Below are 10,786 nucleotides of genomic sequence, written 5' to 3' on the forward strand. Positions count from 1 at the left end.
CGTATTCAAAACACCCGTAATAGAGGAGCGGGAAGACCTTTTCTTCCGCACTTACATTTTACTAAAAAAGACAAAAGAATAGTTTTTATAAAGAAAAAATATAAAAAGTTGTCAAGTTATACAAGCGAGTGGAACAATATCAGTTCACGCACGTCGTTGACGACTCAAGCGTAAATAACGCGGGAAACGCGGAATAAAATCGACGCCATCTTTTATTTAGGTGAGATGAAAAAAGTTCACAAGAAAACAAAAAATTGCTGCATCAGTACTGTGCTAAGTATCTTTGACACCATTAGAGCTATAAAAAGCGCAAGGGAATGAGAAAATAATAGTAAAAGGGGGGCTTTATGCCTTCACAGCCTCTTGTAACGTTTGGAAGCAACACTTTGTCGATGTATGGCACGTTGCCAACTACGGCCGGCTGCCTCGCAGAACCTCTGTGACGTTGAAATGATCCGATCCTCTTATCAAGAGTGAGCGCCAAGTCAATAATTTTGTTCGCCGTAGAAAATATATTAACAAAGCATTGCTTTTCTTTAACGTATTTTTAATTTACGAGCACGATGTCATTGCAATATGTTGACAATAGTTTCGACTGCTATGTTATGTAAAATATTCGTCGACGAAGAAGTAGGTAGATAGTAGCAACTCCAAACTGGCACGAAATAGTCAAACGGAAATTGAAAAAATCTCCCGAGCGTTTGTTTAAGAGTTGGAACTTTTCGATTTCTTTGGAAAAACCTATAATTCCATATTTTTGTACTGTGTACGTTTTACATAGATTACAAATAAATATTGGGGTATTTTCCTTACAAAAAGGCTGTAAACAGAACTTGAAGTAAAACATAAACGAATACTTTCTTACTTTAAATGGTGCGTATTTGGAAGATAAATTCAATTTAATGAGACAAAGGTATTTAAAATAAAGTAAATTATAGTAAGTATATAAGACATTAATATTGAATTACTTTCATGAGCTTACGGCTATAGTACCTTAGGAATTAAGGAACCCAATGCATTAAGCTCTGCTTACGGACAGATCAAATGTTCTTTTCGGTCAGCGATAGAAGTAGTTAAATATGGCTTCTCTCCTCATAAAACATACCTAATATTGTTTTATTGTGTAAGTGGCTTTTTCTCCATCAATAACCCTACAACTCTACATGATCGCATCGTTACCACGAACGGTAAAAAAGGTACATTGCACCCAGCTTAGTTTGTTCTTTGTATTCGGCACTTGGGGGTTAGCCAATTGCCGTTTAATCGGGCACTACTCCAATCCTATCTTGTAAATGAGATTTTTTCTAACAGTGAGGTACAATAGACGTATTCCACGTATACCGTAATGATCATTCCTAGCCTTGAAAGGAGTTTTGTTTACCATTACAACTGTTTTATTTACTTAGTATTGAGACGCTGTTAATCATGTGATCGGTTTCTATAGTTTCTACCTTAATTGATCGTTCAGAATTATATTTTTAATAAACACCTTGGGGTAAATATTATTTAAGACTTTCTCCAAATTTCATTGTAATTGTTTCATCTTCTCATCCAACACAAAACTTTTCCTTTTGGGATGTTTTCTTTTCCCTTACCTTATTTATACATGGAACTAAGCTATCCTTCAATAAACTATTGTTATGGCAAAGAAATGAGAAAGTCACCTTAACTATCTAGGAAACAATAGAATTCTATCATTACTATCATTGCTTAATCAATGTACTTAACCATTGGCTTTTTAGACAAAAAACCAGCGCAAATTCCTCAGCTATTAACAATAATGACTTCATTATGTAAATTGTTGTCATGACAAACAAAAACGAGGTTATAATTTGGGTAACCAAAGTAATTACTCAATTTACAGAGGTTGTAACTTAAGTAAACCTTTTTAACGTACTTTCGAATATCAAGTACCTAAGCATGACGTTAATGGTAGCCTGATGACTTTGGAGATAATGAAGAATCTTTTGACTACATATAATAGACATAGACCAAGGAAAGGTATAATTGGTAGAGAATTTGACAGATAGCCGAGTGGTCCAAGTCACCGCGCCAAAACAGTAGCGCGACGTATCGCGGCTTCCATCCCCGCATAGGACAAGCGTTTATGTGATCCACGAATCTTGAGTTTTGGGTGTCTTTGTGCATGTGACTTGATTTTTTTTGAAACCCGGCGGCAGAAGAATTAAATTATTTAGTGTGGGACAGATTAAAAAAAAAACTGTCATTTATCTTAACAACTTCCCCGTCTCGCCGATAGACACATTAAATTAAACGACACCAATGCTCAAACATCACTAACATTACAGGGAAATGGTTAAGTCTAATGATATTAAAAGTAATAGGTAATTGACCGATTTCTAGTTTTCACTTATAATATTCATTCAAATAATTCTTTGTTTTCCTTACATTTTTTTTCCTAGTCATAACATTCCGTTCAAACGAGTAAATTTATTGCTTTTGTCAGTACATACAACAATATTTTATACTAGAAATCACGTTGTCTCATTGCATTTTTAGTTCTATAGACAATTATTGGCAAACATACGCAATAAATAAATAAAAAATGTAGTTTTGATTGACGAGTTGGCTATTTATTTATAGAGATATTGCAGCAGACCGTTGAAGACAGTTCAGAATGTACTTTCATTTTTGTTTCGACTTCAACAATATGAAAACAGCACATTTTTTTCTCTGCAGAGTGAAGTAGAGTCATAAAAAGCCTTACAAAAGCTATGAACCATACGACGTGAATCTCCGTAGAAACTTTCTAAACAGCGATAAGGCACCATGCTAGCGATTAAAACATAACAGAACAAAACTGTTATATCACCTGTTTTCACAGAAACTCTCTCTTTCATACCAATGTGAACCAAATTAGAGTAAAACTATTTAATTACAGCGAGATTTGTATCGAAGATGTGTTATTTATTACAAAAACCTACTAAGCATGTTTTGTTGTAAGATTTTTGCAGGTGTGGAAGAGGGACGATGCTCTACGCCGTTTATAGCGCTGTCACACTTTAATAAGAAGCACAGTCTTACCTTAAGAGGCAGTAGTAGACCCCGTGAACTAGTTTCGTATAATTGGGGCCCTGCGATTAAACGTAACAAATTATTTTGGAGCAGACAAGTTTTATTATGGTAATTATTCATGGCTCTGCTGCACTTTGCTACATTCCTTCGCGTGTAAAGGAGTTACAATTAGCTTTTACTGGAGCGAATTCGAATAAGTTTCGAAATAATTTTATTTCTTAAATTATCTGTAATTATACCTATTACGAAATTACGAATAATCAAAATCTGAGAATCAAAGTTTCACTCTTTTACTTTTTGACAGTCCTCTAATTTGATTGTGAATAAAACTAGACATTATTTTAGAATCAAATACTATACTATACTTAAATATATTTGACTGAATAACTCTAAAAATCATATTAAAGATGACAAATTAAATAAAAGCGGGTTTTTGTCGAAAAGCCTCATTGATCAGCTGACATATAACCGATTACAAATCCGGAATCACACAGTAAAATGTGTGTTATTAAAACGCGTTCCGACTGTCCGAGATTCCAATCCGTGCGTGCATGCGAAAATGTGCATGCACATATCTGTTACATCGTACTGGATACATTAACAGTTTGGAATAATGGATCAATCTTAAGTAAGATTTTACTACTTTTATCCCGATTTTAAGTATCCGGGCCGGCCCGCAGGCAACCGCTGGAGTGAGATAAATTCTTCAAGGTTATAAGTAGCTCCCGGTCAGAGTCGCGCTGAAGCATGCGCGAGCGATCCCGTGGCTCTGGCTCAGGCAGTTGAAGGGGCCCGGGGTGTTTTTAGTCGGTGGGAGTCCGACATATCCCCTCGGCGTAGGTTAAAGTCATTAGAGTTTCACCCCGGACAAAAAAAAAATAGGTTATAAGTAGCTCATTCAAGTAATTCTGACAGCAGTAAGCAAAAACGACACATAAGCTTGCGCCGTAAAGAAATGTCTATTTGTCCCTACTTTTCCCTAGATAAAAACACAGCATGGCACCTAAATGAGGGCCAAATTTTCCTCAATGGATTTTTTACCAACGTGGCTGAAATGTTTAGTGCAACTGGCATGTGCGATTCCTAGGAAAAGAGAGGTACAAAATGCCTTTATGTAAAGTATATAACTAGAATACATCTAATTATAGGTGCAATCATACTAATGTATAACGGTAATACCGGTCTCGGAATGCGGGTACACACAGTATCTATAATCGTTATAATAACTGAACTACTGCTCACATACAACGTAATTATAACCTTTGGATAAAAGAGGATAGTTTAAAAAGGTTTTTTTTGTAATCGATAAAGAAAGCTCGTTTTATATTCTGGGGCCTATTATAATATCTGAACGGATGACTTGCAGGTGTGGATGTGAGGTGGTTACGACTTGCATGGTGTAGTACATGGTGTAGGCCGGCCGTAGTCTCTTTTGCACAAACGCGATAGCTTTATGTAGGCTCCATGGAAAGAAAATATAGAAAAAATTAAAAATCTATAATAAAAATCGTTTTATTTTTTAAGCAAAACAAAACAATAACAACAATAAAATCGTGCTTCTTCGTAACCTTCGTGCTTAGGTAATCTTTAAAAACTTTACCCAACAACTTTAAACTTAATATTTCAGAAGCTACATTTTGACATCATCACACAACACACACACTTCATAATTGTTTGCAATGCTCAAACAAATAACCTATTAAAATAAAAATACATTAAATCGTATATATTAACCCGTCTTACAAGTGCATGTTATGACAACTAAATAAGAACCTATCTATTACCTATCCACATCCTATCATACAGTCACTAAACACATGACATCCGCACACTTACATATTTACACAGTCGTATAATTAAGAAAGCAAGCCAGACCCAACACGTCTAACGTTACAGGTTACTTTCGTTCCTGTCTTCGACCGTACAATCTACAGTATAACGTATCAAACTCTCGCCTACAACTATGAGTTATCACAACGAAACGCTTTTACTTACTTTCTTAGTTTCATGTGAAACTCGTGGGACATTGTTTTGACGTGCGTTTGCGCCTATTACGGTGTGATAAATTTTACTACAAAAATACTTGGAATGCGGGGTTACGTCTGATGTAATAGGTATAAAGCTGTAATGATAATGTGCTCTCTCGATTTTTTTTGTGAATATGATATTGGCGATGCTTCGCGGTGGATATCGGAGTAGTCGCGTCAATGAAGGGATGTAGTGATATTTATGTTGCTTGCTGATGATGACGCTTTAACCATGTCTCTGTCCAGTAAATCATATGTGAACTTGGTTCTTGTTTGTTTTGTATCTAATTGCTGGACATTTAAGTGTTTAAATTATTTAATTATTTTCTCTTGTATCCTTTATAATAAATTGAATTGAGGATATTTAACGAGATGAAAACGAGTCATATAAAAAATCTAAATTAGCCTTATCTAGCTCCGTCTCATGAACTATATCTATCTTACACTCTGTGACAACCAAGACGAAGATTATTCTAAGTTTCAACACAACAATACATTTCTAAACAAACCAGAATAGCACACAGCATCTTAGCTAAACTACAGAACGTTTTGTATGATAAAACAAAAGATGTTATCACACAAGCGAAACCGCGAGCTAATTGCTTGCGCGTGCGACATTATCGTGCGGTGCGCAAGCGCAGATAAATGTCTGAGATTTTCAACAAAATTATGTATACAGTCTGCATCAGAATTTGGTTAACATAATCTTATTTAAAAAGAGCCTACTTTTCAGTAACTTGTAGGAGTTAATGTTTAGTATATTTTAACTATTTCTTGATGTCAAGCCCATTTTATTATCAACATATCTTAGCACAATATTAAATTACTATATTTCATTGTGTACAGGTGTCAAAATCTGTTGTGACTTCTGTTGCTCACCGTACTTACTAGTACTGACGCACTTATCATATTTATAAAATATGAAAGAAAGTAGCCTGTGTGTCCGAGTAACCCTGCGTAACCTCGTGATCTCGAAAACTGCTGAGTTCATTTCAATAGAGCTTTAGATCGATGATAGCATTGTTTGTGAGAAAGCTCCTTCTGATTAAAATGTGAAATTGAGATAGTCAAGCTAGTAACTTTATCGTGATGAGGTTAAATTACGGAATAATGAAATTTACTTTACCTACGTACTTTTGTAGTTTGTCTTATGCAAATTTTGGTTTTCGCCATAAATGTACACATTATATGTACTGTAAATACTATTGAACTAAATAACGGTGAATGAAACTTTACAACATTATTTATAAAATCATTAACTTTATTTATAAATCCTCATGTTAAATTGAGTAACAGTATCTTACAGTTATGTGAATAAACACGTTATTAGCAGTGAATTAAAACTGTTATAAAACTAAAACCAGTTTTAAAAATTACGTTATATTAAATAAAAGTTCATCACCCTTTCAAATGTTAATTTTAAATAATGTATTAGAAGAAACTTGATCATCCATCGTAATCTAAAAAAAATCTTGTTTGTATAAATTATTTCAAAGAGAAATTTTGATTTATATCTTCATTTATTCCGGTTTTTATCGAATTTAAATTTACAAATAAGCATTTTGTATTTTGAAGTCAACGTGAACGTATATACTTTGATATTCATAAACATAATACATTTTACTCTATGACTATTTCTTTGTCCCGGATGGAGTCTTGAAATGTCTCACACTTGGACACTGGACAGACACTCTCATCTCTCATAGTCAGTGCATGAAGAACAACGTAAGTACTAGTATTCCAAGCATTATTTGATATACCTATAAAATAGACTAAGATATAACAATTTGACCATTAACTGACGGATACAAAGGGAACTTTATCAATAAACTTTGGAAGACTGCTTCTATGACACAGCGAGATCACTCCAGCCCTTAGTGACAAAATGTTTTTAAAGAGTCGGAATCAAGGTTATCGTTCATGGTTCTTTTGTTTTTATGTGATCTTTGTATAAATAATTCATTATTCGAATGTAACTTTTAAGACAAAAATGTCATTAAAATCCATTACATCAATCTGCTAAACGATCAAGTTTTACAGATTAGATAATTATTGCATTATTGGATAAACGACGATTTATAACGAAATTTTAGTCACAAATCCTAGTGGATAAATTAAGAAATTATTCTGTTCTCGGCGCATACTGGGTGGTCTTAAATTAAAAGCTATGTTTACTAGCTACTCTACTGACTTTACTCTCTCGTCTACAGAATCTTTGAATATTTTTTAACGACGAGTTTCATGCAAAAATCGGACTTTTGCGAGTCGGACACATCATCGACATATTCCTTAAAAATTGGTCACCTGACAATTTTTTTAACGAGCCTCGTATTTTTTTTTCATATTTCTTGTGACAACGAAAAGACGTCACCTGTAAAGTTTCAACTGTCTTTGACGGTCCATGTTATACAGACTGGCAACAGACGGATAGACAGACCATTTTTCCCTTTGGATACGAGACTCAAGATGTAGTCTTACTTTAAACCAGCACAGCCGGCACAGGAAAAACTTAGGAGAGAGGAAGCAATAATAATCTTTCAGATAATGACAGAAAATGTATATAAAACAAAACGATCAAAGTTAAGTTGTTAACATACCTTTCCGGGACTACTCGACAACTGCGACAAGTCATTACAATACTAATGACAATCTAACTAGCTTTTATCATACTTTTACTTTATATTAGAATGCATGAGACTGTCTGCATGTCGCAATTAGAGCAAATGCTTCCGTATAAGTAGTAGGATTAAGTCCAATATTCTATAACGCCCTAGAGACCCTAAGGTTGAAGTATCTTATGCAGTTCTAGACGACCACGTAGTCGCCAAAAATCCGTGACCAAGGTCAACGCAGCTTTTTTAGTTTTGTTCTTTTTAGAAACTGAACTTTCGAAACAGATTAGAACACAAACAAATCAACATCCATAGCAATGTAATTATTTATTCGAGTTAGCGAGGGATCAAGCACCCTTGTCTCCTACACAATTATTATTCTTCCCGTCATTATCAACGAAATGTATTCATTTATTCAAGTGTTTCCCGTCAGACGTCGTTAAAACGATCAAGTTGTTAGAATATTTTGAGGAATCCTAATGTTTTCCTTATGAATTTTATATTATTCACACGCCAAACTTCCCTTTTAAATTCGTTACGTTACAAACTTACCTTTAACGCTATTTCTCGGTCCTCACACCGTAACTTGGCAAAAGTGTTCCTCCTTCAATAATTCACAAACTTCCACTTTACGACTCAGGCACGATAAAAAATCACTGCGTCGATATGAAAACATGAAATCTCCATAATTCGCAACATTTCACAAATCACATTGAACTCGCGGAGAGTTGAGAGCTTGTAAAAGGCTGTATTGATAAAAGTTCCGTCACACGCCGCTACCTACGGTAATGTGTCACATTAAAAGTTCTCGCTGCAAACTTGTGCTTCCGCGGCTGACTTATTACGAGGATTAGGGAGCTGGGAGCTGGCAATCGGATTGTTCGTTATTTGTGAATATTCGTTTAAAACTCGAGCGCTCGGAGGTGGTATGGAGCGAGCGCGAGCGCAATGACGCGTGCAAGCTGCCGGGGAGGAGGGCACAGACCTCGGACGGCGGGTGGCGGCGCAGGCGCCGACTGCGGAGCGCGAGCGAGTACCGTTGGTCCGAGAGTGGGAGCGAGGTCGAGCCGGCAGGCTTTGACATTTCTAAGTTATTTTGTTACTTCATATCGATGTCATGACTCGCTTTTGTTATTACTGGCACAGATCTGCAGAACTATTCGGGCGGAATTGTAGCAGTTGATTACCTTGATAGGTAATTTAATAATACAAAACACTGAGTGAGAGGTTTCATTCAACAGTAATAAGAAATGCAAGACTAATATTACCGGTTTCACTGTGGGAATTCTGTGCCAGTAAGGTCAAACTTGTGATATTATTAGAAGCTCGGGCCACCGAATGTCATTAATATCTTCTAATTATTGTTGCATAGTAATACAAAAAATGTATCAATATCATAGGATATCAATTGAGAACGCATGTAACGTGTACCTAATGATTCTCTGTCCGGAAGCATAAACAGCCTCTTTGCTCATGTTATATAAAAGATCTTAGCTCTTAAACGAAATGGCAAAAACAAGTAAAGCAGTAAATACCAAAACAAAACTAAATTGTATCCCGATCACTCATAGGTACTCTACAAGTACATGCTACAAACATCTTTATAGTAAGTACTAATCTACACTCTACAGTCATAAAGCGACAAATTTCTGTTTACGATCGCAATAAAATAGCTCCGTCAAAAGTTAAGCTGTCTAGCAATATAGTGATGTCCTGAATCCATACCACAACCTCCCAAAATTACCGTTGCTGTTGTGGGAGAGAGAAACTGCTATAGTCCAAGTAGTGCGCCATCACGCTTCCACGATCCCAAAAATCCTTGTCTGTGATTTCATAATACCAGGCCTGGAGTAATAAATCTCATAATCACATATCCAATCTGATGTCGTGAAATCATGACCCGTCGCGTGTTATCTAGCAGAATATTGTACTGGAACTTGACATGATCTTGGATTTTACTATGATTTATTCACATACGTCAGTCCTGATAACTCAGTGGTCTGGTGAATCTTGTTGACTAATCCCGCAACTAATATTGTCATCTCATCTCATTGTATCAATTTTTGAGCATGTTTCATTCAGATAACTGTACCTAACTGGCTCTGTTCCACTATTAAAGTATCTATTATTATGTAATTTTAAGAAGCACTTGATTTTGGACGAGAAATCTTAAAATTATCTACTTGTAAAGGAATTATATAAACTTCTTGACCTTACTTATCTGAATGATTTATCTATCTGAAAGTTGAACGAAAGTAACTTAGTCATTTGGCTTATTTCTGTGTCGTATCCAATTTGTTATTGATCCAGGTACTTACTTAACCATTGACGTCTGGAGATCGGTCTCGATTAAGTCGCTGTATTATGTACATTTGTAACGCTTAGCGCCCGAAATTCTTGTTAGATTTAGCTCTTATTCTAGTCGATTTAGGGATATTTACATCTCCTACTTTTCTTAATACTTGCTCTTTCCTTTCCTACATCTGAATGTATGTATGTACACGTATAAACATTCAAACATCAAACTATTTCTTGATCAGCCGTTTCTGTTTAGGGTATCGTCTACTTGTATGAAGAATTGCAACGCACTGCAACACACCGACACCAAAACGCAGATGACGTAGCATTGCGGTTTAGGTTTAATCAGTAAGAGTCTGACACTACCCGTTCCCTCCGACGAGTGAGCGATCAATTCATGAAGATTCCCCCGCCATACTAAAAGATCAAAAGGTATCTTATCGGCTCTTAAAATAAAGGTATTGTAGCCATAGATAAAAAATATCCTCCATAATAATCTCTCCAAGTCCAAGCCTATTTTGCGCCGATAAATTTATTTTCAATGGGAAATGTTGGTAATATGATATGGTAGACCCTTATGACTACAACCCAGGCCACGGGTACAACTGCCTGACCTCAGCGAGAGCCACACGATCGCTCTCGCATGCTCTGAGCGACTCGGGCTAGACTACATACTATAAATAGGTACCCTAGCAGTTGGTTAGTGACATTCTTGAAGCAAGATCATATATGTTATATATTTCACATCTTGCTGTGCTAGGGGTTAGCAAGATTGACAAGATTCTGAGTAACTACTATATAAAGGAACGCTTT

At 35.7% G+C, this 10,786-nt stretch overlaps 1 protein-coding gene across 1 annotated transcript in view; it reads right to left on the reverse strand.

The window, feature by feature from the left end:
* Nucleotides 1-10,502, reverse strand: part of LOC113505789 (protein artichoke) — a 104,532-nt gene extending 94,030 nt beyond the window's left edge. Inside the window, exon 1 of the mRNA XM_026888610.1 lies at nucleotides 8,228-10,502. The gene's annotated coding sequence lies outside the window, so the exon portion shown is untranslated. The remainder of the gene's footprint in view (nucleotides 1-8,227) is intronic.
* Between the last annotated feature and the right edge of the window lie 284 nt (nucleotides 10,503-10,786).

Source organism: Trichoplusia ni, chromosome 27, assembly GCF_003590095.1.
Source record: "Trichoplusia ni isolate ovarian cell line Hi5 chromosome 27, tn1, whole genome shotgun sequence".
Lineage (NCBI taxonomy): Eukaryota > Metazoa > Arthropoda > Insecta > Lepidoptera > Noctuidae > Trichoplusia > Trichoplusia ni.